At 46.3% G+C, this 27,602-nt stretch overlaps 1 long non-coding RNA gene across 1 annotated transcript; it reads left to right on the plus strand.

The window, feature by feature from the left end:
* Positions 1-3,022: 3,022 nt before the first annotated feature.
* LOC140610110 (uncharacterized) lies at positions 3,023-26,694 on the plus strand. The gene is made up of 3 exons (XR_012011897.1): positions 3,023-3,141; positions 21,321-21,383; positions 26,432-26,694. It is a non-coding gene; the product is annotated as an uncharacterized lncRNA (long non-coding RNA).
* The last annotated feature ends 908 nt before the right edge of the window (positions 26,695-27,602 follow it).

Here is a 27,602-nt window from a genome sequence, read left to right on the forward strand (position 1 = left end):
CAAGAAAAGAGGTGTACAGGCAGGCAGCAGCCTTGGGAATGGGACAGCTGGGAGGTCAGGATGGGACAGGAGGAGTCCCTGGGAAGCCTGGAGTGACCTGCTGGCTCTGCCACAGAGGCTAGACTTTAAACACATGCCCAGCGGCCACTGCACCAGTGGCCTCAAGTTCCTGAAATTTAGCCTTCTGAGGAGAATAGGATGTGTCCCAGTTGGGGTGTGGGAGTGGACAGGGAGACTGACCAGAAGGCCTTCTGCAAGGAGGAGAACCAGATCTGGGCCTTTGGTCGGTAGCATGGCCCTCGGACCCTTACCATGAAGACCTACAGATCCTCAGGACACCAGATACGGCGGGCCCTCCCCAAAATGCAAACACAAAACATGCATCTCTGCTGAAATGAAAGCAGCTCCTTTCTAGACCTGCCATCTTCTGCACACACTCTCTGTAGCTGCCTCTCCCCCAGCGGCCTGCCTGCGGGGCTCCCTGGCAGGGTCTGCTCTGTCTCCTTGGTGGCCCAGCTCTGCCCTTGAGAGCAGCAGCCTCAGTCTCTGGTGTCCTCGAGAGCCCTGTGATGAAGAGCTGTGTCCTACCCCTGGGGGGCTGCTCTGCTCCTTGGACCGCTGGGGGTGGAGGCCCTCTGTGTAGGCGTGTCACTCACCAGGAGGACACAGGCCACATGACGAAGGCATGAGAAGCCCGAGCCCTGTGGTCCCTATGAAAGGACGCCCTTCTCTGTCCAAAGGGAATCATTCTGGGGTCTTGGAAACAGTCCCACGCAAGCAAACCTCTCTGTGGCCTGTCACACAGACAACCCACCAGGCAGACGGCGAGCAGGCTGAGGGCTCAGACCCAGCTGCATGCAACAGCCTTGCGTGTTTTTCTCTTCTTGTGGTTTCTCCTTGGGGTTAAGCAATGTTTCAATTCTCGGCATAACGACCCAGCGGCCTCCTTCTGAGGTGTCAACCAGTCTGATCAGTGGGGGACTGGAGGGGAGGTGTGATGGGGGATGGATGGGGTCTCTGCACTAGCCGTTGGGTCCCCAGGCTCCTTCAAAGCCTGTTAACAGTGAAGGAATGAGAAGCCCCAGTGTTCCCCAAAGGTACCTGGGTGGAGGGCTCTCCCTGCCGAGGAGTGTTCTAGAAAGATTAGGACACAGTGAATGCCAAATGCAGCGGGCACCTCTCCTGGGATAGACATTTATCACTGATCACACAGCCCTGGTGTCTTGACTAGAGAAGGCCCCTGGCTCTGGGCCAGCAGCCCCTCTCCTATGGCTGGTTTGGGGGTGCCCCAACATCCTGGGTTCCTGGAAGTCAACCCCCAGTTCTCCTATCTCTCTTGTCCTTCCCCAGGCACCCCCAGCTGACCCCATTGCCTCCTCTGAGGGCCACAAGGGAGTCGCTTCAGGTGCCAGGTGTTCGCCACCTGCTGACTCATTTCTGAGACCCTAGAGGTCACTGGAAGGCCCCAGCAAGCTGTAAGTGGGACTGGAGTCCAGGACCCATGATTCGAATTTCCTCACACTATCAGAGGGCTACTCTGCACAGCCCTGAGCTGGTCTGAGTGGGCTCCCACATCAGGAAAGGACACCACTCTTGACCAGGGAAGCAACTCTTGACCCTGCGGCCCAGGGCCTTCACACAGGCTGCCTGGAGCCTCCACGTGCTGGGCCATCCTATGGGGTCTCCAGATTGCTGACCCTCCTGCTGCCTGACCGACCCCATGTTGCCCAGCTGAGGGTCCCCGTGGGGCCTCACTGCAGTTGCCCCCCAACATCCCAGCCCACTCCCAAGGGGTGGGCCATGCTGTGTCCTGAATCAACTCCAACAGCCTGTGTTCACTTTCATAGCTTCCCCTGCAGCGTAGGCAGCCTTTTGCCCCTAACCATGGTCTCTGGAGACTCTTTTGCCCTCCTGAGCAGAGTGACGCAGCTAGCCAGTGCTTTCCCCTTTCCAACTCCTTGACTGTGCACCCAGTCTGGAGCCATTGCAGAGAGGAAGGCCCAGAGAGTGCTCTAACACAGCAGAGCCTGAACCCCTGCCCAGCTCTTGTTAGGAGAGGACCACAGGCAGTTTCCCAAAGCCTCTTCCCACTGGGTGCCTGGACTTCGCAGCTGGATGTATTCCTGAGGGCTGCCCTGGGCCCTCAGAGCCCCAGGAGTGTGGGCTTGTGGCCCTGGCTTCCTCTGGCTCCTCACTCCCCTGTACTCTGAGAGTGCAAATCTCCTCCCCAAGGGAGTGGGCACAGCCCATCAGTGCCCTGAATGTGTTTTTTCCGTGCTTGTGTGGGCCTCCAGAAGCTACTTTGTCATCCTCTTCTCCGCAGAAGGGAAGAGAGAAGATAGGGAAGGCTCTCCAGGTGAAAATCTCCAGCCTCCCAGCTCAGATCGGATCTCCAGGATCAGTTACTCTGTAATGAGGCAGCGTGAAGGGCACTTCCTGAGATGGGCATTCGCTCCCTGTGTCTTTGACAGTCTGCCTCCTGTACTGTCATATGTGGGACACAGCAGGGCTTCACCTCCCTGCAGGGCTAGGGGGGCCCTCACCCCAGGATTCCGTCCAGGATGGGGTGCCACACTGGAGGCTGGCGAACCATCCTGTGGGCTCCCTGAAGCTGCCACCACCCCTTCCCCAGGCTCAGGACCTCACAGCCACTGTCTACCTCCTGCTCTAAGCCAGAAAGTTCTGCAACCTACTTCCCAGGATTCTTCTTCTGGATCCTAAGTCCATAACTAAATTGAAACCTCACTCTGCTAAGTACACATTTCCTCAAGGTGGCCATAGAAGGGGGGATGAGGAAGGGGCCACTGGGAGCCTAGGTGCTGCTCAAATAGATCCCATGGGTGCCAGGGTTGCAGGGCCCTCCTGGAAAGACCGTGTCTGGGCCACAACTGAGGGTGCCTGCCCCAGCCGTGACTGGGAGCCAGAGTGGGAACAGAAGAGAGGCCAGTTCAGGAAGCTGCAACCTCAGCTGGGTTTCAGTTCAGCCCATGTTTGCGGAACCCCGGCTTTGTGCCAGGACCAATGCTCAGCACTGGGAAGATGCCAAGAGGAACAGCAGAGTGGTTAGGGGAGACGCAAGGGAACTGCTCCCCAGTGCCCTGGCTGTCGGGTGGTGAAGGCAGAAGGAGATTCTCAAGGCAGGTAACGCTGCTCCTCTGGGGAAGGAAATGGTGAGGGGCGGAGGTGGGGGTGGAGGCGGGGATAGCTGCACAGGGGAGGCGGGCAGCAGGACAGTTGTTGGACTAGGCAGGGGTCTGAGCTTGAGCATCCCGCAAGCAGGAATGTTGCCAGGTCCCAAAGCGAGGGATGACAAGCTAAGGCTGAGGTTCTGGAAGATGGCACCACAGTGGTGGCAGTGTTTGCAGGCAGATTGCCAAGGCCTTCCAGCAGGATCGATCCACGCCCCGAGCTGTGGAGTTAGTGCAGCAAGTCCCGTTAAGGGGCACAGGAATTCCCAGCTCAAGGCAGGAGATCCAGGATAATGGTAAAACCTGGAGAGGACATTTACCTTTACAGATAGAAATGCAACTCCAGGTTTTCATGTGTGTGAGTGAGCGATGCATCATACACGAGAGGACATATTACAGGATAAAACATTTTCACAGTCTCCAAGGTCTCCATGCTTACGTCAGATTTTCTAGAGTAAGAGGAATTCTGCAACAAATTCACTCATGATTTAGGTCTTTTGTAAATAGCCAATTCGAGCTGGCTTTCTACAAAACAGGAACTGAGGGTAAGAAAGCCACATTGGGGTTTCCAGGAGTGGGAGGGTGGGGTGCCACTGCACAGCCCAGGGCATTGTTGGATGCCCCCTTTGCCTCTCCTCTGGTTCTCGCATTGGTGTGGAGCACCTTTCTCTGAAGGTGGGCAGAGTTTACATCTCTGCAAAATGAGCTGGGATTCGTACTCCTGGGGGAGGGGGCTCTGGTCGCTCTGGCTTGGGTCAGATGCCCATCCCGGGACAGATCCAATGGGGCTGGTGTGGGGCAAAGTCACACTGCAGATTTTGCTCTTTTTACAGCAGAATTATTTTTTTCCCCAAACAAAATCCTTTCTGAAACTGTAAATATGCCAGAGGCATCCCCAAGAGGGGAGACAGGTGACACAGAAGAGATCAGTGTTCTCCGTGCTCGCCTCCCCCTTCCCTCGCTGAACCCAGAACAAACCTTCAGAGACAGTTCAAAATGCAAGCAGATGTCTCATGCCTAACACAAGCTCTTCCTCCTACCCACCTTCTCCCCCGGCACACACCTCCTGAGTCCCAGGGTGCACACCCACCTCTCCAAGGTCTGCGAGGACCTTGAGGGCTGGGAGTAGGAGCTTAGAAATCAGAAATTTCAGCTTTTGGCCATGCATGGAGAGTTTGGGTGATAAACTGAGTCAAGAGTAAGTCCAGGGCATTAGCTTACCATGCCTCCACCCCTGCCCCTTCCAGAAGCTTCCCTCTGCCCAGACTCCTCAGGTCAAGGGACTGACTCTGTGCTGCACAGACTATTGTCAAAGGTCCTGTGGTTTCCCACTGTGAGTGGCCTGTGCAGGTCCTTTCATATCCCAGCAGATTTACAGAGGAACAACACGCCAAGGAGCCAAAGGGAAATGAGACAAGCAGTATTGGTCCCTCTGCTGTGTGTCAGATCACTTAACTCAATCTTATTAGTCCCTACAGTAAGCTGGGTCTTAATAAATGAATAACCAGAGCCTGACTAGGCCAAGTCCCCAAGGTCACAGAATCAGTAGATATCAGAGCAGGAAGTTCACACACGATCTCTAAGGTTCTAAAGCCCTCTCTGCACTATGTTGTCCAGAGGAGCAGAAACTGTCAGTGACCGGTGGAGGACCAGAACCCTGGGTCCTCATCTCCCATCCATGGTCACCATGCCCACATGGTGAGCACGTGTTATGGGTTAGCTGATACTAACCACATCTCTCCCTGTTTATAATCCTAAAAGAGACCCAGTGCTGTGGAGACTTGTCACCTGCCCAGGCAGGGAGTTTGGGCCCCTGTCTACTTGGTCTTCTGCTTGCCAAATACCTTCTAACAGCTCTCTGCACGTGGCACGCCCTTCCTTGCCCTGGTGCCTTGAACTGTGCTGTTCCCACTATGCCAGCAACCTCTCCCCCTATGCTGCTGAATTAACTCCCCCCAAGATGGCATGTCTCAGTGTCTCTGGGTACCTGCAGCTCACAACAGCAGCTTCTCAGAGTGCCCTTCCCCTCTGTAACCCTGGCCATGCCCCACACTCCCCTGGGTTAGCATGATGTTTGGGCCTGCCATGGACCAAATGGGCTACTGTGGCTTAAAATGTCCTCCCAGATTCATATGTTGGATCCTGAACTCCCAGTGTGTCAGAAAGTGATAATATTTGGAGATGGGGCCTTTACAAAGGCCATTAAGGTAAAATGAGTCATTATGGTGGGCCTTACCTAATCTGACTGGTGTCCTCAAAGGAAGAGGAGATTAGGAACAGACATACAGGAAAGGAAGGCCGTGCGAAGACACAGTGAGAAGTTGGCCATCTCCAAGAATCCAAGGAGAGAGGTCTTGAAAGAAACCAACCCTGATGGTGCCTTGATCTTGGACTTATGGCCTTCAAAATTGCGAGAAAATACATTTCTGTTATCTAAGCCTCCCAGTCAGTGCTACTTTGTTATGGTAGCCCTAGGAGACTACTAGACAAGAAAACATTTAGAAGGTTCCAGCAGGGAAGAAAGACAACAGTTCATTGACTAAAGTGTAAGCAAAGGTGACTAAGAGCACCTCCCAAAAGGCACCTGCCCACACTTCACACACTGCCTGGTTTTCCCTAGGGCTGGGCCAGCTGAGATTCCGTGTGGGTATGAAGCCCTCAGATAACACCATGCCTGCTAGTCACAGGCCCCACTTTGAGGAATAAACCTATAGACAGCTCAGTGTCCTAGAAAGGGACCTCTGTCAAATTGCTAAGCAGGATGCTCTTACACCTGATCTGATGGTTGCTTATAGTTGGCCACAATCTCACTGAGACCTTCAGACTTATCTGCAACCCACAGATGAAGAATGAGAGGGTGGGGGTGGCTTGATGGGGTCCCTCAGCTACAACAGACAGGCTGGTGGGAGCTGCCAGGTACTGTGTCCAGGGTACAAAGGCACAAAGGATGGGGAGGCAGCTTGGGGTTGGGGCATGAAGAACTGGGTGGAGCCTGTTCCAATGCCAAGAAGCCAGGGCCCTTGAGTAAATCGTGTCATCTTTCTTGGTCTCAACCCTGCCTGCCTTGCAGAATTGAGGTGACAACATGGACAAGGCAACTGGAGGGAAAATCCCTAAAAAGACTACAAATTACCTTTTAAATGTTTGTTTCTCCTGTTCCCTGGTAGAGCAGTTGTCCAAGTTAGCAAAAGAATCAACACAGACTATGACAACGAAATCCAAGGCACGGTCGGTGCCCTCATTTTGAATCCTGCAAGTGACACATGTCATGGCTGCCACTCCTCAGGGTCATAGCAGCTGGGAGGCTCCCCTGACCCTCCAGATCCAGCAGCAAAGCTGATGTGATCTACTTGGCCTGTGCTGGGCCACGCACAGGGCATACAGAGGCACAAAGTCCTGGTCTTAACTGCTGGGAGGGACTCTGGTTTGGAAGATATCCAGGATGACCATCCATCTGGTTTTCCTGGGGGCTGAAAGGGCTCCTGGTCTCAAGAGTTCAGTTCTAAAACTGCGAAAGTCCAGGACAAATGCACAGAATATCCCAGAAGCAGCTGGCCTGGAAGAATGGTGAATGGCCCACCCAAGGCTCAGTTTTGGCACCCACAAAACATATTTCCAGGGCTGGTACTGTCCTGAGGATGTGTTACATGTTCTGAACCTGCAGCCTGTATATGCTGCTGCTTCTCTCACAGATCCAGGAATCAAGGAGTGGATGTGGGAGAGGCTTCTTGCAGTATACACCTTCACCAAGTGTTTGCTTCTCACCTCTGCAACTTGGAGAGCTATTGGCCTGATAGGCTTGGTCTCAGTTCCCCAGGGAGAAAAGTCTCAGTCCCCAGGGAGGAAGCAAAGTTCCACTGAATCAGAAATTGAGGCCAAGAGATGGCTACCTTGGAATCTTCATGCTCCTGGGCCAATGGGCAAAGAAGGGGGTGTTACCAGCTGGGGGTTCCAACCTGATTACCAAGGACTGCTGCTACAAGTGGAGGGCAAGGAGGACAGGTCGAGAAGCCCATAGAGTCTCCAGGGTATCTCTTAGTACTTCCTGTCCAATAATGGAGTCAATGAGAAGGTGCAACAACAACAGGCCAGAGACAGACCCTTCCCAAATAAAGCTCTGAACAACCTCACCAGGTAAAGAACCCACATAGGTACAGACAGGGGCAAAGGAGGCCCAGAATGGCTGAGGAACACAGGAAGTCCTAGGTCAGGTCTTAAGGCCAAGGCCAACAGATCTCAAGACTAGTTACAAAAATGAAAACTAGCTGCTATGGCACATGTTTTTTCTTGCTAGGGGCCTGTAGAGTTTTCTTTTCCTTTCCCTATTTTTAAAAATTTTTGGTAAATGTCTCAGTCATTCTAATATAAATACAGAAAAGTACATAAATTATAAGTGTACAGCCAGGAGCACACAAGTGAACATATTTGAGCAACAGCACCCAGATCACGAAACAGAACATAGTATCCCAGATGCTCTTCCTGTACCACCCCCCCCAAGGCCTACTGCATCATCCCATCCTAACACCGTATAGCCGTTTTACCTCTTTTGAACTTTATATGCGTGGACTCATATAGTCTATTCTCTAACTTAGGGCCAGTGGGGGATCCTTGGGTGGCGCAGCGGTTTGGCGCCTGCCTTTGGCCCAGGGCGCAATCCTGGAGACCAGGGATTGAATCCCACACCGGGCTCCCAGTGCGTGGAGCCTGCTTCTCCCTCTGCCTGTGTCTCTGCCTCTCTCTCTCTCTCTCTGTGACTATCATAAATAAATAAAAATTAAAAAAAAAAAGAGCAAAATAACTTAGGGCCAGTGGGCCATAGGAGTGAGTAATACCCTTGTTTTCCAAAGTGATTGCATCAAGTCACACTCCCCCCGAGTCTACCCCAAGCTGTGTGTGAGAGTTCTGCTTTCTCCACACCCTCAGCAATGCTGGGGATTCATTTTCATTTTACCCTTTCTGATGGGTGAGTGGTGGTGTTGCACTGTAGCTTTTTCTTCCTTCTCATCCTCCCTCCCTCTGGTGTCCCTTCCTTCTCTTTGACAGCTTTATTGAGATACAATGCATCCATTTAAAGGATACAATTCAATGGGTTTTAGCATATTCACAGAATTGTGCTGTCATCACTACTATCAATTCTAGAATGTTTTCATCAACCTCAGAAGAATCCCATTATCTTCTAGCTGTCACCCTGACACCCAATTTGGCCCAGCACCTGGCAGCTACTCATCTGGTTGTCTCTAGATTTGCCTATTCCAGACTTCTAATAGAAGTTAAATTATGTAACAGTCTTTTTTTTTTATTTTTATTTATTTATGATAGTCACAGAGAGAGAGAGAGAGGGGCAGAGACACAGGTAGAGGGAGAAGCAGGCTCCATGCACCGGGAGCCCGATGTGGGATTCGATCCCGGGTCTCCGGGATCGCGCCCTGGGCCAAAGGCAGGCGCCAAACCGCTGCGCCACCCAGGGATCCCCGTAACAGTCTTTTGTGGCAGGTTTCTTCCAGTTGGCACACTTTCAAGTTTCATCCATGTTGTAGGATGCATCAGTACTTCCTTTTTATGGTCAAATAATATTCTATGGTACGGATATCCCACATTTTATTTATCCATTCACCAGTTGAAGGACATTTGAGTTGTTTCTACTTTCCAACTATTAAGAATAATGCTGATACGAACATTCACATACGAGTTTTTCTCTGAGTTTATAGTTTCATTTCTCCTGGGTCCATACCTAGAAGTGGAATTGCTGGGCTATATGGTAACTATGTTTCCCTTTTGAGGGATTTCCATATTGCTTTCCTAAGCTTATTAATTAATGATGCCAGGAATCTACTTTCAAAGTACATGGGTCTGTATTCTCTGTAATCTCACCATTATTTGTTAATACTTATATTTTTGATTATAGCCATCCTAATATGTGGGAAGTGGTACTCCATTGTGGTTTTGATATATTGTAGTTTAGTTGGTGTTTCCTTGATGACTAATGAGCTTGAGCACCTCATACGTTTATCAGCAACTAGAACCTACTCTTTTGTGAAGCGCCCACTCAAATCTTTTTTTTAAATTAATTAATTAATTAATTAAATCTTATGAAAGTCATAGAGAGAAGGTAGAGACATAGACAGAGAGAGAAATAGGCTCCTTGCAGGGAGCCCAATGTGGGACTTGATCCCAGAACTCTGAGATCACTCCCTGAGCCAAAGGCAGACGATCAACCACTGAGCCACCCAGGTGTCCCCCACTCAAATCTTCAACTTTTTTTTTTTTTTTTTCCGTGCTGGGATGCCTGCCATTTCTTATTGATTTCTAGAAGCTTTTTATATATTCTAGATATGAGTCTTTTGTGTGTGGCAAATATCTTTTTCCAGTTGTAGCTTGCCTTTTCACTCTCTTAATGGAATCTTTTGAATGTACGTATGTTCTTAATTTTAATTTTCAAATAATTCCATTTTTTTCTTCCTCTCTTCCTCATTCTCTTTTTCCTCATTTTCCTCCTCTTTGTATGCCTCTGGCTTTTTGTAATCTCTTCAGGGAGGTCATAAATCATGCTGACATTCTTTGTAGACACCAGTTTTCCATAATGGTTGAGTGCAGTGGCAACTGTCTATCCCAAAATCTAACCGTTCAACAGTGTTCCCTCCCAGGCAACCATGGGTGGTGATTGAGTAATTATAATGCCACCACATACCACAGATCACTGGGGTCTTGTTTTCCACTGGCGATGAGCCCATTTCTGCCTTCACACTCAAACAGCTGAACAATGCCATTGCAGGAACCTAAGTAAGAGGGCTTGTTTCTTGAATCAGTACTGAGATAGTCTGGGTCCAGTCGGGAAGATAGAAATCACTTTAGATATTTCACACAGAGGCAATTCATAGAGAGAACTGGTTACAGAGGTGTTGGAAGGATGCACGAGTAAAAGGGAGAAAGAAGGATAGAGAACTAAAGGAAGCAGGGGTGATTCCTAGAGATAAGAAACACTAACACCTCTGGGCTAGAGCCTAGAGCTTGCACTTTCTGCTGTCCTGTGGAAGAAGCTGGTGGTATGAGAGAAGCTGAGATTGATGGTTCTAGATCTAGAATGGGGCATCTTCTTGTTCAGGACTACAACACTTTTTTAAAAAGATTTTTCTTCTTAAGTGATCTCTACACCCAACGTGGGGCTCAAACCCACAATCCCAAGATCAAGAGTCATGCTCTACCAACTGAGCTAGTCAGACACCCCTGAGACTGTGACTTCTGATAAAGGTGCTCCCTTTGCCAGAGCTGCTGGGGTCTATAATCACCCAGGCCCTGTGCTACAACTGCCATCCTATCAGAGCAGATGCTTTCTCTCTTGCTTTCTGAGCTCCTGCTCTGCCTCTTGTGTTAGATCCTATAGCAGGACCTAACACAGAGACAGTAGGCACAGAGCCTGGAAAATGCAGATCACTTGGGAACCCCAGAGCAGAGCTCAAGAGGGTGGCATGGGCTGGGACCACAGACACTGGGCAGCACAGTTCACCTGCTCTAGCTCCATTGGTCTGCTTTCAGCAGCGCTACTGGAACATCCTCTGCACTTTTTTACTTGGCTGCTTCCGCCCCCCCCCCCCCCCCGCCCCATGTATGGTTCACAGGCCACTTTCTCAGGGAGTCTTTGCTGTGCTGTCTTGGCCTGCTGATTTCTGCACATCTTCCTCTTTGGGATGAGCTTCTTGAGAGAAGACAATGTATCTGATTGAGTCTCAGGTCATGAACCCAGTGTATGTTTGAGTGCATGAGTGAATTAAAAATGAAATAGTGACAGGCCTGCCCTCAGGTAAACTGTAGAGAGTAGATTGAAGGGCTTTTCTCTCTGGACATACCTTTTCCATGCTTCCAAGATCCCAGAGCTCACCTGCCCCTAGTGCCCTTCATGTCTGGCCCCTACCCCTGGTGTTTAAGGATTTTATAACTGGCACCATGTTGTCAGAGACACATTCCCAAACATTGTGGCATTACACAGCTATTTATAGTCAAGGCTATTTAAAGCCAAGGGTTTATGGAAAAATAGTTATGAGTTTGAACAAATTTGGATATTTTGGATTTAAGCAGATTAAACACGATTCTTTACCACAGCATTTCTCAGATCTTTAATTCCCTAACATGACTCTCTAGGAATAGGACACATCAGCCAAACTCCCCAGACTTATATGGCCACAAAGGTCTTCTTTTTTTAGGAATATCAAGCAGAGTTTGGTAATTAGTAAAATAATACTTTAAATATATTTAATTTATCTATCTTTGAATAGGCAACACACATACACATAGTACAAAACTCAATAGACAAAAGAAGGTACTCAGGAAAAATGTGTCTTGCTTTCCCACCTTCCTCGGGTGGTTCCACCCGAGGCAACCATTGTCAGCAACTTTATGGGCTCTCTTTGTCCTTTGGAAGGAAGAGTTTCTTGGTAGATACCCTAAGGACTACTTGAGATGTAGCATGCTGTTGACCATGAACACAATGGTAGAGCCAACCCATATTCTCCCTTCTTAAAGAACAGGCTTTCTCTGGAGGGGGTGGGAGTGACACCAAGCAGATAATGATGATAAGGAAGAAGGGGATGGAATGGGTGTATTAATTATTTGTTGCTGCATAACCAATCAGAGCCAAGCCTGGCTGCTTGCTTGCTTGCTTTTTTACTTTCTTTATAAATGCAATACTTCTTTTTTTTTTTAAAGATTTTATTTATTACTTGAGAGAGTGAGAGAAAGAGAACACAAGTAGGGGAGGAGAAGTAGAGGGAGAGGGAGAAGCAGACTTCCCACTAAGCAGGGAGCCCAATGAGGGGCTTGATCCTGGGACCCCAAGATCATGACTTGAGCTGAAGGCACATGCTTAACCAACTCAGGACCCAGGTGCTCCTTTATTTTTTTTAAGATTTTATTTATTTATTTGAGACAGAGAGAGAGAAGCACTGAGCATGACCCTGAGATCATGACTTGAGCTGAAGGCAGACGCTTTACCAACTGAGCTACCCAGATGCCCGCTTTTTCACTTCTATTTTATTTTATTTAAGATTTTTATTTATTTATTTGAGACAGAGAGAAGTCTGACTGCTTAAACCAACAGAAATTTATTATCTCCTATAGTTTCCAGGGTCAGAAATCTGGGTGGTTCTGGTTTCACTTCTTTCCAAGAAGTGGTCAAGATGTCAACCAGGGCTGCAGCCATGAGAGGCCATGGGGGCCAGTGGGTCTGCTGCCAAGGTTACTTACGTGATTGTTGGCCTCAGCTGAGTATACTTCTCCATGAGGCTGTTAGGTGTCCTCCTCACATGGCAGCTGACTTCCTCCAGAGTGAGTGATCCAAGAGAGACTAATAAGGAGGGAGCCACAGTACATTTTATGACCTAGTCTTCAGAGTCATACACAGTCACTTCTGGTACATTCCATTTGTTAGCAGCAGGTCACTAAACACAGTCCACACTCAAAAGAAGGGAATCAGTCTCTGTAGTCTAATGGGAAGAATAGCTAAGAATTTGTGGACGTATTTTAAATATGTCTTCAGTGGGTGCAGAGGACCAAGCATGGGGACAGGGAACAGCTGGTGGCTCCTGATCCATTACTAATAATCCTTGTCATCTTGGCAAGTCACTTACTTTCTGGGCTTCAGTCTCAGGCTATTTGGAGATGGTGACATCATATTCTGTTGCAGGGCCAGTGGCTCAATGTGACAGGGAGGCAGAGAGAAACAGAGTCAAGGGTGTTGGCTTTGGAATCAAGTCCCTGCTGCACTACTTCCTCTCTCTGAGCCTTGGTTTCCCCCACCTGTATCATTACCTGCCTCCCAGGGTGGTGGTGAAATGAACTGAGGTATGTATGTGCAGGTATGGGCTCAGCTGAGTTCAAACTGAACAAGTCCAGAGGCATCTGTTTGCTGGAGAAGCCAAGAGGTATGAGAAGGCTCTGTGTGTAATCCAACCAATGATGAACAAGCTTCAGGAAAAGGTTCCTACCCTCCATCACGTGCAGGTTCTGTGACCCATGTGAAGCTGACCCCCACCTTCATTATTTTCCCCAGCTAGGCCACATTCTGGAAATATGACCAATATTTTGCATCTAGAGGAGGTATTCAGCTACTCTTGTGATTAAAACTATCACCCCCAGACCAAAGTCAAGAGCATGCTTTGTTCATCATGGTCCCCACTGCTGAGTGTTATGTATTATGTGGGCACATGGTCTGGCTCAAGCCCTGGTGGCTTAGAGACCATGGAAACCACACTTAGAGAGCACATGGGAACTGGGATCCCATCTGTGGGGAGAATTCCCAGCTCAGGACTGGATGCCCCAGCCTGAGAATCAATGTTCTGTGGCATTATATGAAGTCCATAAAACTTGCTAAAAAAATACCAACTGGAAATCAATTGGTAACCCAGCCTCACTGAGCATCCAATTTCCTAAGGCTTTAGAATTTTTTCTGGAAGAAAAGTGCATATTAGTGGCAAGGAGCTAGTAAGGTTCTTGCTTCTCTGACAGCCAGCGCTTGGTCTGGGGGCTTCCTTTAAAGCAGTTTTAGAAACACAGAGTTGCGGGTTCATTATTGCTGGAGACTAGAAACATGTGCAAGAAGCTTCCCTTAAGAATGTGTAATTGTGCTCACAGCTCCTTGTAGAATTCCTATCAGAGAGGCTGGACCAACTTTGAACCTCCCAGTCCTGAGTTTACCTTCTCACTGGGAACAGTTAGCTTGAAAGTGTGGCTGGTCTATTGCAATAAGCCAGATACTCCAAGGTCTGTGTGACTCCTCTTAGACCAAGCAGCACACCTCCTGTGAGGGAAAAGAACATGGAATAGCCTGCAAATCCCTCTTTTTTTTGCAAGCATGCCATTTTGTTTTTACTGTTTTTAAAACAAAATAGAGAGAAACCACATCTCAGTGCCCCATTAAGCCCAAGATTTTAAGTTGTCTGTCACCAATGAGCACAACCTTTGCCCAAAAGGAGGAGTGAGAGGTGGGGGTGGGACACTCCTCTATCCTATGACCCCAAGGCATGGTGTGGATGCAGATGGACCCTCTGCCAATTGGCCCCAGGCTGCATGAGTGGTCCTGGTCCTGAGCATGGGGATGGAACTGAGGGTTAGAGGGTCCCACCTTCATGCAGAAGGAAGAACGGCATGGCATGGATCTAGGTGGTATTGGCACACCAGTGGTTATGGGAAAATAGGGAAAGCCATTGCCTGGTGTCTACCTATTGGCATTCTCTGAGCTCTGTCTCACTGGATGAGCATAGGAGCCCACTTTGATATATCAGACCCAGAGCCCCACCCCCACAGGTACAAGGTTGGCCAGAATCATAAGTAAAGAAGCACTGGCATCCAAATGAGAGCTGTTGGGTTCAGTATCCCAACCACAGAACCCCCATATGGAGCTGGAGAAAGGAGGCGAATGCTGAGCTCTGCTGGATTTCAGAAGCACAGCCGGTCAGAGGGTGGGCTGGCCACATAAGACCTTCCACCAGGGGGCAGAAGAGCAAAGCTGAAAGATTGATGCATAATTAGACCAAGTCCATTCAAGACCAATTTAGGGCCAGGAAACTTCAAACACCTTGGGATGAAGGGCCCAATGCTACAGTTGGAGAACAAATCAGGACTGCAAAGGAGAGGAGGAGCGTATCTGCCAGCCCTGGAACATCTGCCGGCCCTTGGAACAAGATCAAATATGGCATCACAGCTCAGAGCCAGCAACGCAGGCTTGGGGTGGGGAGCATAGAAACTGCAGGTTTTCCTTGGTTTCTTTTTTTTTTTTTTTTAAGATTTTCTTTATTTATTCATGAGAGACAGAGAGAGAGAGAGAGAGAGAGAGAGAGGGAGAGGCAGAAACACAGGCAACGGGAGAAGCATGCTCCATGCAAGGGGCCCGATGTGGGACCTGATCCCCGGACTCCAGGATCACACCCTGAACTGAAGGCAGATGCTCAACCGCTGAGCCACCCAGCGTCCCTCCTTGGTTTCTTAATATCAAACCCCTTACATGGGAGGGCAGGAACCATACACCCAACAGAGGCCTCCTTGCAGCCTATAAGGAGACTGTATGTCCTAATTTCCTTCTGTCCTGGCTGGTAGATCACAGGGTGGACAGCTGTGATTGCCTTACCAGATCTAGAATTCTGTAGACCCTAACATGAGTGGGGCAAATTGAAGCATCACCCCTGACCTGCCACGACTCAGGGAAGGGTGGTTTAGACATCTTTGGTTGTTGTACCGGTTATCTCTTGCTGCATAATAAACCACCCCAAAGCAGTGGCATAAAACAAATATCAGGTATTTTGCTACTGAATCTGGAATGGATTAGGCTCAGCCAGGCATTCTGAGGCTTCTGCTGATGGCTGCCTATATGAACACCAATATTCCACTTTTTCTAAACAGGCTAAAGAAACAATTCTTAAAAACTTGAAATCTTCTAATTTTTAACTAATTTAAAAACTCCAGGAGCTCCCCAAGAGCAGCCCAGGGGTAGCCAGCTTATGCCTCTGCCTGACTTTGCAAGGTCAATTTGGAATGGCCAAGGCAGATAAGGCATTCCTGGAGCTTCTGCTTAGTATGCTGGTGCCTTGTCTGAGGTGTTCAGGGCCTGGCAGGGGTGAAGGATGGGGTGGTAAAGGAGTGAGGTAAAAGGTCTTCCCAGAGATGCATGGCAGAGCATGTGGGCAGCAGATACAGGGATGAGATGACAGCTAAGGGAGGCCCACAGAGCAAAGAAGATTTTTGTAGTCCACCCTCTTATTTTTCCTATGAAAACCCACTCTTTGCAACGTTCCCAGAAAAGCACACCTTCGTGAAAGATCCTGAGCCCAGCCACACTGAGGGGTAAGTAGTTGCTGAAGCCTAACATAACTCTCTCACCCACGGACAGTTGTCCTTTACCAGGGGCAAAAACTGCAGTCAAAAGTGCAAAGTTTTCATAGTAACATCTCAAATTGATAAGTGAGCATCAGGTAGGGTGTGAGGTGATGGTCTTAACCAAGCCTGTGAATTTCTGCATCATCATCATCATCATCATCAACATCATAAGCACTAACACCATCATCACTGCCACCATCATCACCATCACCTACCATCATCACTGTGACTACCATCATCATCACCATCATCCATCATCATCATCACCACTATGATCACTACCACCATCATCATCACTACCATCATCATCACCAACACCACCACCACCATTACCATTATCATCACCATCACTATCATCATCACCATCACCATCATCATCACCATGATTAACACCACCACCATCACCATCACCACCACCATCCCTACCAGCATCATTGTCACCATCCCCATCATCACCATCACTTACCACCACCATTTCCATAATCATCATTGCCATTATTATCAACACCACCACTACCATCATCACCTCATAATAACAATATCCCATCTTAGCTTCAAGTGGAAGAAAGACATTTCCTGCTTATGCCATATCTACCATTGTGTATGGCCTTGGAGAGCATTCACAGACCCCAGTGGCTTCTGTGATGCCCCTATCAGCCACATGATGAAAGGCTCAGGGAGACACTACAGAGTGAGTCAGGCCTGTTCATACTGGCCTGAGTTACCAAGCACCTGCTATGTGGCAGGCCAAGGGTAGAAGCTGCACCTTCCTCCTCAAGCCCCTAGTTGGGTCTCCAAAGCCAATCCCCTTTCCTTCTCTTGTTGTCTTGCTATCTGGAGGACATGGTCCTCTTTCTTTATCTTGCTCTGCCTGGTCCTCCTACCTCTCAGCTTCCCTCCCAGCAACTGCCTTAGTAGATGTCCAAAACATTTTCAATAAATAAGCAAATGTCCATTGCACATATGTGACTCTCACAGAGTAGGCATCAGGCAATTGTCTGGCCACCAGTCTTCCTTCTCTCACTTGGTGGTGCCACCATAAGTCCCCTTCATTATGGCAAGTGTTGAGGGCACTCATGACACATGCAAGATAATTCCATGAAGGATACTATCCATGGTAGTCTTCAGGTGGACCATGGCATGAGGCCATGTTGCAGGTCATGGGGTGTGAAGTTCAACATGACCTAAACAGGCTCAGTGTTCTCAACTATAGAATGGGTTGCTTGGATTTTTAAATGCAGTTATACACTTAAAAATTATATTTATCTTCTCAAAGTGCTAACAGAGTGGAAGTCATATTCTTTTTCTCGGTGTAATGGGGAGGGAAATTGAGGCTCTGAAGGGAGAAAGAAGATACATTCTTATCTCAATTTTCTTGATGAGTTGTCATGGGAACTTGGAGCTGCCTTGAGCTTCTCCAGAGCACAGATTTCTCGGTTGTACAATGAGGACATTGTGTGAAAATCATCTAGTGTTCCTCTGAGATGCAGGACAGCACCACCAGCCTATTGACATTTCCCCAGCAAAGCCTGCAATGTTGCGGATTGGTGGCATCTTGAGGACTCACCAGTACAGATGTTCCTTCACTAAATTGCAGTGGACACAGCCCCCAAACTTAGCAGGGGCCACAGAGTCTGCCTGGAGATGAAGGAACAAAGAGCAAGTAATCATAGAAATTGTCATTTCTAACCTGCTGCCCGTCTACTGTGACATGTGTATGATGAGTACTGACATACCACTTTACAACATACTGAAATTGTTACGAGAACAAAGTAAGATAGATATGAAGGCAATGTTCACTTTGCAGATGCAAAAAATGACCTTCAAAACAATTAAAAGCCACCCTGAGACCACCACACAGGCGACAATGATGCAGTTGAATCCTGACTCCCAGTTATGTTTCCTTGTGGTACAGGCAGTCAGCAAGGGCAGGAAGGTGAAGGGTGACTGGAAGACATTTTTTACCTCCTTAGTCCAACCTACCTCTGGGCCTAAAGCCACATTCTCTAGAATGCTACTTCTTTCCCATCCTACACAAAATGGAGAATTCTTTAAGGGTTATCAGTCCCTTACACTCTACTGAGAATAAAATCTCCACACTGTATTTGACCATGACTAGGTAGTGAGGATGTGTAGAAAGGAGAGAAGGATACTATTGAAGCATGAATCATTGTCCAAGAAGGGCCAAATGGGTAGTCTACTGCGGTAAACAGGGAAGAGCCAAGAAAGGAAGACATAAGACAAATTGCTCATAAGTATTTCTTGTACAAGAACACAACTTAGTTTTACACTTTTATGGGATGAAATATATGCCCCCATAAATTCATATGTTGAAGTTGTAACCCCCCAGTACCCCACAATGTGATTATATTTGGAGATAGAGACTTTAAAGAGGTATTTAAGGTAAAGTTAGGGTAGGCCCTAATCACATTTGACAAGTGTCCTTATAAGAAGAAATTAGGACATAGATAGGCATAGAAGAAAGACCATGTGAAGACTTAGGGAGAAGGCAATAATCTACATGCTAAGGAGAGAGGCCTTGAAGAAACCAACTCTGCTGGCACCTTGATCTTCAACTTCTAACCTCCAGAACTGTGAGAGAATAAACTTCTTTTGTCTAAGCTACTCATTTTAAGATATTTTGCTATGGCAGACCACACAAACTAATATACATGCCAACAAAGTTTGTCTCTTCTGATTAACTCAGCAACATAAGTCACTGAGTTTCCATCATTGCCATGGATGCCAGGGAGCTCAGAGCTACGTGATTCATTATAGTGACCATATAGCCTAGACTGAATCTACACATTTTGGGGATATGTGCCCTGTCCAGTATAACCAACTGAGGAACACTCAGAAGTGAGGGTGTGATGATGAGTCTGCTGTGGGCTGGGATGATCGTCTCACTTCAGAATTGACTATGCCACAGCTCAGAACTCTTTATGGCCATTTTGCCTAACCTATGCCTCATTTTGCTGATCTGGAGAGAGTTATCTATTGACCCAGTACAGAGCTCCAGTCTTCAGCCTATCCTGTTCCACAGGCTGATACCTGGCTAACTTCATCTGTAACCAGAATTAAAGAGGATGTATCTATAAGCCCCACATGGATCCCCTGGGTACGGTATGTGTCTGCTCTACATACATCCCAACCCAATAGTAGGCCTTCTGGCAGGATCAGCCTCAAGTTCAAACAGGGTAAGAAGTACCCACCCCAAACTCCATTCTCTACTGTGGGGTGATTCCAAGGGTGCTGAGAAGGGTTTAGCATCTTTCACCATACCTCTGAGCCTATTGGCTAGATTCCCACATTCAGCAATAGGTCTTCACTCCTTGGAAGGAAGTCTGGGATGGTCTAAAGCTTCCCCAAGAAGGGCCATACTCTAAAATATTGGAATTGCCAATATGTGTGTGCTTTGGGAATAGCCGAGCACCCCTACTCACGTCCCTCTCACTCAGTGGTAGATAAGGGACATTTATCTTTACCTGACTATGGCCTAAAACTCCTCCGTGTTAGCAAGGAATCCCGCCCCCCCCCCCATGGTGGGAGTGTAATGGGAGGTGACTTCTGAAGCCAAAGTACCAACACCATCCTTCCTCACCTCCTGACCTACCCAGCAGAGCACATGCCAGTGACCCAGGTTCAGGCACTTGGATGCTCCTATGTGGGGCTTGGACTCATGGTGAGAGGTGAGATCTTGAAGGAATGGTGAGAACTTATGCACAGAGAGGGCATCAGGCTGTTCTAAAAGTTAGCAGCAACACCCCCGACAGGCCATTCTGGTAGCATGGCTGTGAATGTGGTTCTTGCTCCAATGCCTCTTGGTTCCTGGATGTTTTTCAAGCTGGGTTTTGCAGCCTTACCTCCCAGCCTTCTTCTAGTAAAGGCCTTTTCTGCTGAGTCATTCCAGTTGATTTGTATTGCCTGCCACCAGGCTTTAGTTATTGGACTGGAGCCAAGAGGGGAGGTGGGGCTAGTCCCCAAGGAGAGCCAGCATGGTCTTAAAAGTCACTTGCCTCATGTGAGCCTGTGCAGTCATCAAGCAATGGATAGGGACTCTATCCTCAGTAAATGGGAGTGAAACTCTAGAGTTTCAGGGGAATCTGGAGGCTCAAAGTCCTCAAGTTCCAATATCCCATCCCAAGTGTCAGGGCCCCATCCCTTTCCTTGGACCCTGACTTTTGCTGATTTTCTCAGGGAGGAGAGGAATTATACACCAAAGAAGCTCCTGAACCTGCCTAATGTGTACTAGCAGGAATGAAAGTGTGCCTGGGAGTCAGTCCTGAGGGTGCTGGACTAAGAGGACAATTAAATAAGCTGGATAAGAGAGATTTGTTGATACGAGGTCCTTCAGCCATAGTAGTATAACACTGTGGAATGTGTCCTAGGATGATTCCCTCTGGGATGGCTCTTGGAAGCTGGAAAAGAAGCAATGGCCCACTGGTGAGGGGAGCACTAACATTGTTGAGAAAGCTTAACAGTGGCTGTCCTTCACAGGCCAGGCTGAAGCTAGGAAACACTGTCCTACAGCAGGGCTTCCAGGAGCAATGGAGATGACAACCCTACAATAGCATTTAGGTGTAGCACTTGCTTCTTCAAGATTGGTGTAATTACCATAATGGACTGTAAGGTCAGAATGAGGGGAAAAGGGGTGAGTATTCTACTTTTCAGAGACACAGGTAATGGAGACAGTCTATAGAACAGGACATTCCTAGGGGCAAAATAGATGGGCACTGCTTAATAAACATAATCAAAAGGGTTGGGAATGGATTCATAGCCAAATGTCCATCAGCTGATGAATGGATAGACAAATGTGGCATATTCATATGGTAGAATATTATCCATTGAAAGGAATGACGTACTGACACTGCTACAACGTGGATGAACCTCAAAAACATCATGATGAGTGAAAGATGCCAGTCTTGAAAGGTCACGCATTGTATGATTCCATGTGTATGAAATGTCCAATATTCTGGCAAGTACAGAAACAAGTAGATTAATAGTTGCTGGGGGTGGTGGGAGCTAGTGGAGGTTGTTGTAAGGGCTGAATTGAGCCTGACTGCTAGGAAGTATGAATTTCTTTTTGGGGTGACGGAAATGTTCTAGAGTTAGATAGTGCTCATGGTTACACAACCTGGTGCATATGCTAAAAACCACTGAATTGTATACTTTAAAACAGTGAATTTCATGTTATATGAATTGTATCTCAAAAAAGGATGTATTCACAGAAGACTATGGTAGGTCACATCCTTTGCCCATTTTCCACACCAGACCCAGAACCCACTGAATAAAGAGGAGACTGAGCTCTGCAAGGAAGAATTTTGCAATGCCACGGTGAGTGCCAGACAGCAGCAGTTCTTCTAGTCTGTCTCTTAAAGAATCTGTGGTGTTCTACTTGGATAACCACACCTTGGAAAAGAGGAATTAACCAGATTTTCAAGGCCAATTGGATATGGTTCAAGCCAATACTGGTATTCAAAGTGCCATCATGCCCTTCCTGTTAGGACATCAGGTAAAAAATGTATTCTTGGCCTAGATCCATCACACAGTGGCCCAAGGTAAGGATATGCATGTACTCATGGGCACTGAGGGGTTGCTTCACTGATTGGTCAGGAGCCTAGAAGGGGTTCAAGGACAAGGAGGCCTAGGGAAGAGGCATGTGGTTGGACATATAGAGTGGCCACAGAGCACAAGGTCCTTTGTAACCACTCAGGAGAGGCACTAAATCACCAAATGGACAGGAGAATTTGACTAGTGGATATGCTCATGAGTCTTGTACAGTGGAGAATGCAGAATGGAGGGAGCAACCACACTGGGGACCATGCATGTCTCATTCTCAATTTTGATAGAAACCTTTATCATTACTCTCATTTCTTTTCATGATACTGTAGAGAATGTGTTGTGATATTGAGCACCTTCTCATGTATCTATTGGCCATGTGTATATCTTATTTAGAAAAATGTGTGTTCAAATCCTTTGCCTATTTTTAAAACTGTTTTAGTTTCTGTGCTGTTGAGTTATGTGTGTATATTTCACATAGTAGCACCTTCTAGATATATGGTTTGCCAGTGTTTTCTTCCATTTCATAGTTTGCTTTTTCCTTTAGTTTGTTTTTTCCTTGGCTATGTAGAAGCTTTCTTATTATTTTATTTTTTAGGAGTTTTGCATGGTTTATTTTTAAAATTCACTTTATTGAAAACAAAAACAGTTCACATATTTTTCACATGCCCTACACCTTGCCTCTGGCAACCACCTATCTGTTCTCTGTCTCTGTGACCTTGGTGTGATTCGTTCATTTGTTTGTTTACTTTTAGATTCCACATATTAGAGAGATCAACGTTTGTCTTTCTCTGACTTAATTTATTATTATCTAACATAATGCCCTCAAGGTGTATCCATGTTGTCACAAAGGACAAGAGCTCATGCATTTTTATGACTAAATAATATTCCATTGTGTATACCTACCACATTTTCTTGCTTTATTCATCCATCATTGGACACTTAGGTTGTTTCCACATCTTGGTTATTGTGAATAAGCATGGAGGTACAGATATCTTTTGAAGTTAGTATTTTCATTTTCTTTGGATGAATACCCAGAAGTGGAATTGCTGGATCATATGGCTGTTCTATTTGTAATTTTTTTTGAGGAACCTCCATTTATTTTCCATAGTGGCTGCATCATTTTGCATTTCCACAATTAGTATCAAGTCTCCCTTTTCTCCACATCCTTGCCAATACTTGTTATTTCTAATATTTTTGATAGCAGTCATTCTAACAGGTATGAGGTGATATCTCATTGTAGTTTTGATTTTCATTTCCCTGATGATGAGTGATGTAGAGAGCACCTTTTCATGAACTTGTTGGCCATCTATACATCTTTAGAATAATGTCTATTCAGATCTTGGGCCCATATTTCAGTCACACTGTTTGTTTCTTTGCTGTTGAGCTTTATGAGTTCTTCTATTTTGGCTATTAGCCCCTTATCAGATATACAACTTGCAAATATTTCTCCCATTCAATAGGTTGTCTTGTCATTCTATTGATGGTTTCCTTGGCTGTGCAGAGTTTCTTAGTTTGATGTAGTCCTTTCTGCTTTTGCTTTAGTTTTCAGACTCAAAACTTTATTCCTAAGACCTATATCAAGGAGCTTAGTGCCTTTGTTTTCTTCTAGGAGTTTTATGGTTTCAGGTCTTAACATTTACATCTTTAAGCATTTTAAATTAATGTTTGCGTGTGGTGTAAGAAAGTGGTCCAGTTTCCTTCTTTTGCATGTGGCAGCCCAGTTTTCTTAACATTATTTGTTGAAGAGACTGCTTCTTTCCCACTGTATTTTCTTGGTTCCTTTGTTGTAGATTAATTCCATTGGAATTTTGAATCTGAATATTGCTTTGGGTAGTATGGACATTTTAAAGATATTAATTCTTCCAATCCATGAGCACATATCTTTCCATTTATTTGTGTCTTTTAAAAATTTTTCATTAATGTCTTGTAGTTTTCAAGACGTATAGGTCTTTCACCTCCTTGGTTAAGTTTATTGCTATGTATTTTATTCTTTATGTTGCAATTGTAAATTGTTTTTCTAGTTTTCCTTTCTGATAGTTCATTATTAGTGTATAAAAATGCAACAGACTTCTGTGAATTGATTTTGTATCCTGTAACTTTAGTGAAATCATGCATTAGTTCCAGCAGTTTTCTGATGGGGCCTTTATGGTTTTCTATATACGTTATCTGCAAATAGTGACAGTTTTACTTTTTCTTTTTACTTTGGATGCCTTCCATTTTTTCTTCTTGCCTAATTGCTGTGGCTAGGACTTCCAATCCTAAGGTTAATAAAAGTGGTGAGAGTGGGCATCTTTGTCCTTTCCTGACCTTAAAGAAAATGCTTTCAGGTTTTCACCATTGAATATGATGTTAGCAGTGAGCTTGCCATCTAAAGCCTTTACTACACCGAGGTACACTTCTGGTACACTTCTATATTCGCTCTCTTGAAAGTTTTTTTTTATCATAGATGGATGTTAAATTTTGTCAAATACCTTCTCTATATCCATTGAGATCAGTTGATTTTATCCTTCTTTTTGTTAATATGGTGTATCACATTGACCAGTTTGAAGATGTTAAACCATCCTTGCATCCCTGGAATAAATCTCTCTTGATCATAGGGCCACTGAAAGTGATCATGATCATCCACTACGATCTTTTTAATGTATTGTTGAGTTCAGTTTGCTAATATTTTGTTGAGGATTTTTGCAACTATGTTTATCAGGATGTTGGCCTGTAACTTTCTTTTCTTGTGGCATCTTTTTCTGGATTTGGTATCGGGTAATGCTGACCTTGTAAACTTAGTTTGGAAGAGCAACCCTTTTATTTTTGAAAGAGTTTGAAAAGATTGGTATTAATTCTTCTTTGAATGCTTGGTGAATTTACCGTGAAACCATGTGGTCTTGGACTTTTGTTGATTGGGAAATTTTTGATTACTGATTCAATCTCCTTACTAGTAGTCTATTCAGATTTTCTACTTCGTCATGATTCAGTCTTGATAGATTGTATTTTCTAGGAACCTATCCATTTCTTTCAGTTTGCCACTATTCTCATTCTTAAAAGATATTTTCCCTGGGTAGAAATATTATTTCAGGCATATTTCATTTGAAACCCTTTTCCTAAAGTAAATCTCACATAGTAGTCCAACAAGTAAGGCAGGGGAAAAAAAAAAGAGCTTTCCTCATTGAAGCAGGGGTGGGAGGTCCAGAACTCTTTTTGCTCAACCTGCCTCTCACCATAATCAATCTTAAGCTCCTCCTGGAAATGCTAGGGAGGATACTGTTACAAATCAATTTACAAATCACCTTAATACTGCCTTGGCCCTGAGGAAATCCAAAGGGCAGCATTGGTTGTATCCATAATGCTCTGTTCAGAGGGAAGAGTCTTTGAGTCTGAGGCAGGAGGGGCTCTTCTGGCTCAAAGGGGCCAGTGGTACTGTGGGGCAATAAATGAATTCTTATACCCATGGCAACAACAGTGGGCAATGAACTGTTGTGCAGGTACATGCTACTCAAAAGCTCCTGGCCCAGGAGGCAAGTGAGTTTTGAAGTTCAGTACCTGTTCTGCTCTCCTGACTGGGTCCTTGGGTTGGATTAGGTCACCTTTTTCTAATTCACACAAAGATTCTATATAGGCCAACAGTGGCCCTATGCTCAAGATGAAATGTCATAATCACTCTACCTGCCTTTCTGAGCTCAGTCTCTACATTTATTGGGCCTTTTTGTGATCTTGCAGACTTCACTGTAATTCTGATCCCAAAAAGGGACCCCCTTGATGGGGGACCTGGGTGTTCAGGCCTACAAGAGAACTTCCTTATGGACGATAAACAAATTGGTGTCTGGCTTCTATAATTTAGCATCTTACATAGCAGTGTGTGTGTGTGTGTGTGTGTGTGTGTGTGTGTGAGAGAGAGAGAGAGAGAGAGAGAGACAGACAGACAGACAGACACAGACAGAGACAGAGAGAGAGCATGTGTTAGCCTCCTTGGACCCTACTTGATTCCATGAACTGAAGACTTGACCTTGGGCTCTCAGTCCTGAAATCCCCTGGAGGTTCTTGGGAGATGCACCCAGCTTTCTGCATTCAAGATCTCTATGCCATCTTCCACTGCTATAGTGACAAAGCTCAGGTTGAAAACCAGCCAACAAAAGAACACACTGCCAGCAGGACTTAATACTCCCTGTCAGTCTTCAGGGCTGTGGGGAGCAAGCAGGCTGTGGTGATGGGAAAACACACATTGTTTGGGGGCGTTGCAGATACAGTACAGATTATTTTTAGCAAATTGTTCTGACTTAGTGAAAAACCTGAAAGATAGTGTTGATAATCATCCTTATTTTAGTGCCACAGATGGCACTGCTATAATTAGACACTTGTTTCTGGGTGATTCTGCTGTTCCCATAAGGAGACACCTTGCCTGGTGCAGAGATATATCACTGAAGGTTGTCTTCATTTTTTAATTTAGGGCTCAAGTTTTTACTCATTACCCTTAAGTATTAACAATATTTGTGAGAAAAAATAAATTATTCATATGTCTCTTATGCTAATATTAGCCTGAACATAAATGAGAGGTTTGGGCCTTTCTTTTTCCTCTGATCCTAGTGACAACCAGGAATTATCCCCTGCTGCCTGCTTTTTCTCCTCAGAGGTACTTCCTGGGCCCTCAGCCAAGCCAGACTCCCTGTTATCTCATTTCACCCTGCACTTTATCTCATATCAGTGTTTTTCACTTGTAATTGTATTTATCTGTAAGACACTTGGACTAATATCTATCCACCCCACCCCCTGGACCATAAGCTCCACAGGGAAGAGACTAAGGCCTCTCCTCTTCACTGTCCTTTCCCCAGTACTTTGGATGAGGACATCAGTGAGAAGCTAGAATGAATGGGAAAGCCACGACCAGAGATGAGCAGTGGAAAACTCACGGCTCCAGCAGTCTTCACTCTTCACCCCCTTGTGGGATCACCATGCTGGCCAAGCCTTTGGCCAATATTGGGCCTATCTCTGTGCACTTTGATTGTCTTCTCCAAAAAGTAATAAAGCATGTACAACTTGTAGCAAAGAGATATCATGAGACTTTTAATAAGGAATGTGAATTGAGAGAAGATGGAAGAGGGGGAAGTAAGTATGAGTTGATGGTTCTATTATGAAAATTAGGGTTGGAGTGGGGGGAGGGGAAGAAGGAGAACTGGAATTTCACTAGGAGCCTAACTTTTTTGGTAACAGGTGTCTCCTTCACAGCCACAGCCAGAATCATGGACTTGCCTACGTAGTAAGTGTCCAACCAATGCATCTCCCATTATTACTTGTGGAAGCAGTCTCCATGATGGCCCCCAAAGACCCCACCTCCTGGCATGCACACCAGTGTGTAGAATTCTTCCACACAGCACCAGGGGCTGAAACAACATGGCATAAGTGATGGTGTGACATTTCTGAGATGAGGTGGTATTTTAGCACTATGGCTTCCTTCTTGGTTGAGCTGTCTGTCCATCTCCGGCTCTCTCAGTCTCTCTCTGTGATGGCTTATTCTGGGAGAAGCCCTTTTGTGAGCAGCCATTTGGAGATGCCCATGTGGTGAGGAACTGAAACCTCCCATCAACAGCCATGAGTGTGAATGAACAGCAGAGCACATCTTCTAGTACCCGTCAAGCCTCCAGAGACAACTGCCCTGGGCAGCTGCATGACTTCAACCCCTTCCCAGAAACTATATCCGATGATGCATGTTTGTTGCTTTAAACTGTTTAGTTTTGTGGTTATTTGTTATGCAGCAATAGAGAATTCATACTCTAGCCAACTACATCTCTGCCTCCCGGCGCTGCTGAGTCAGGCTGGAAGCTTGCCCCACCCTGCTAGGTGCTTCCAGAAGTCTGCCCTTCTCTCTTCTTCCATCTTTCTGCCCCTCTCACCAGCTCCCCATTCATCTGAAGACCAGCCCTCTGGCCCTAACTCAATAGTTACCGGGAGAGGCCAACATAGATTAAGGAAATCGATCTTTCCTTTAAGGGAAAAGGGCAAGGT

This window comes from Canis lupus, chromosome 2 (genome assembly GCF_048164855.1).
Source record: "Canis lupus baileyi chromosome 2, mCanLup2.hap1, whole genome shotgun sequence".
Classification (NCBI taxonomy): domain Eukaryota; kingdom Metazoa; phylum Chordata; class Mammalia; order Carnivora; family Canidae; genus Canis; species Canis lupus.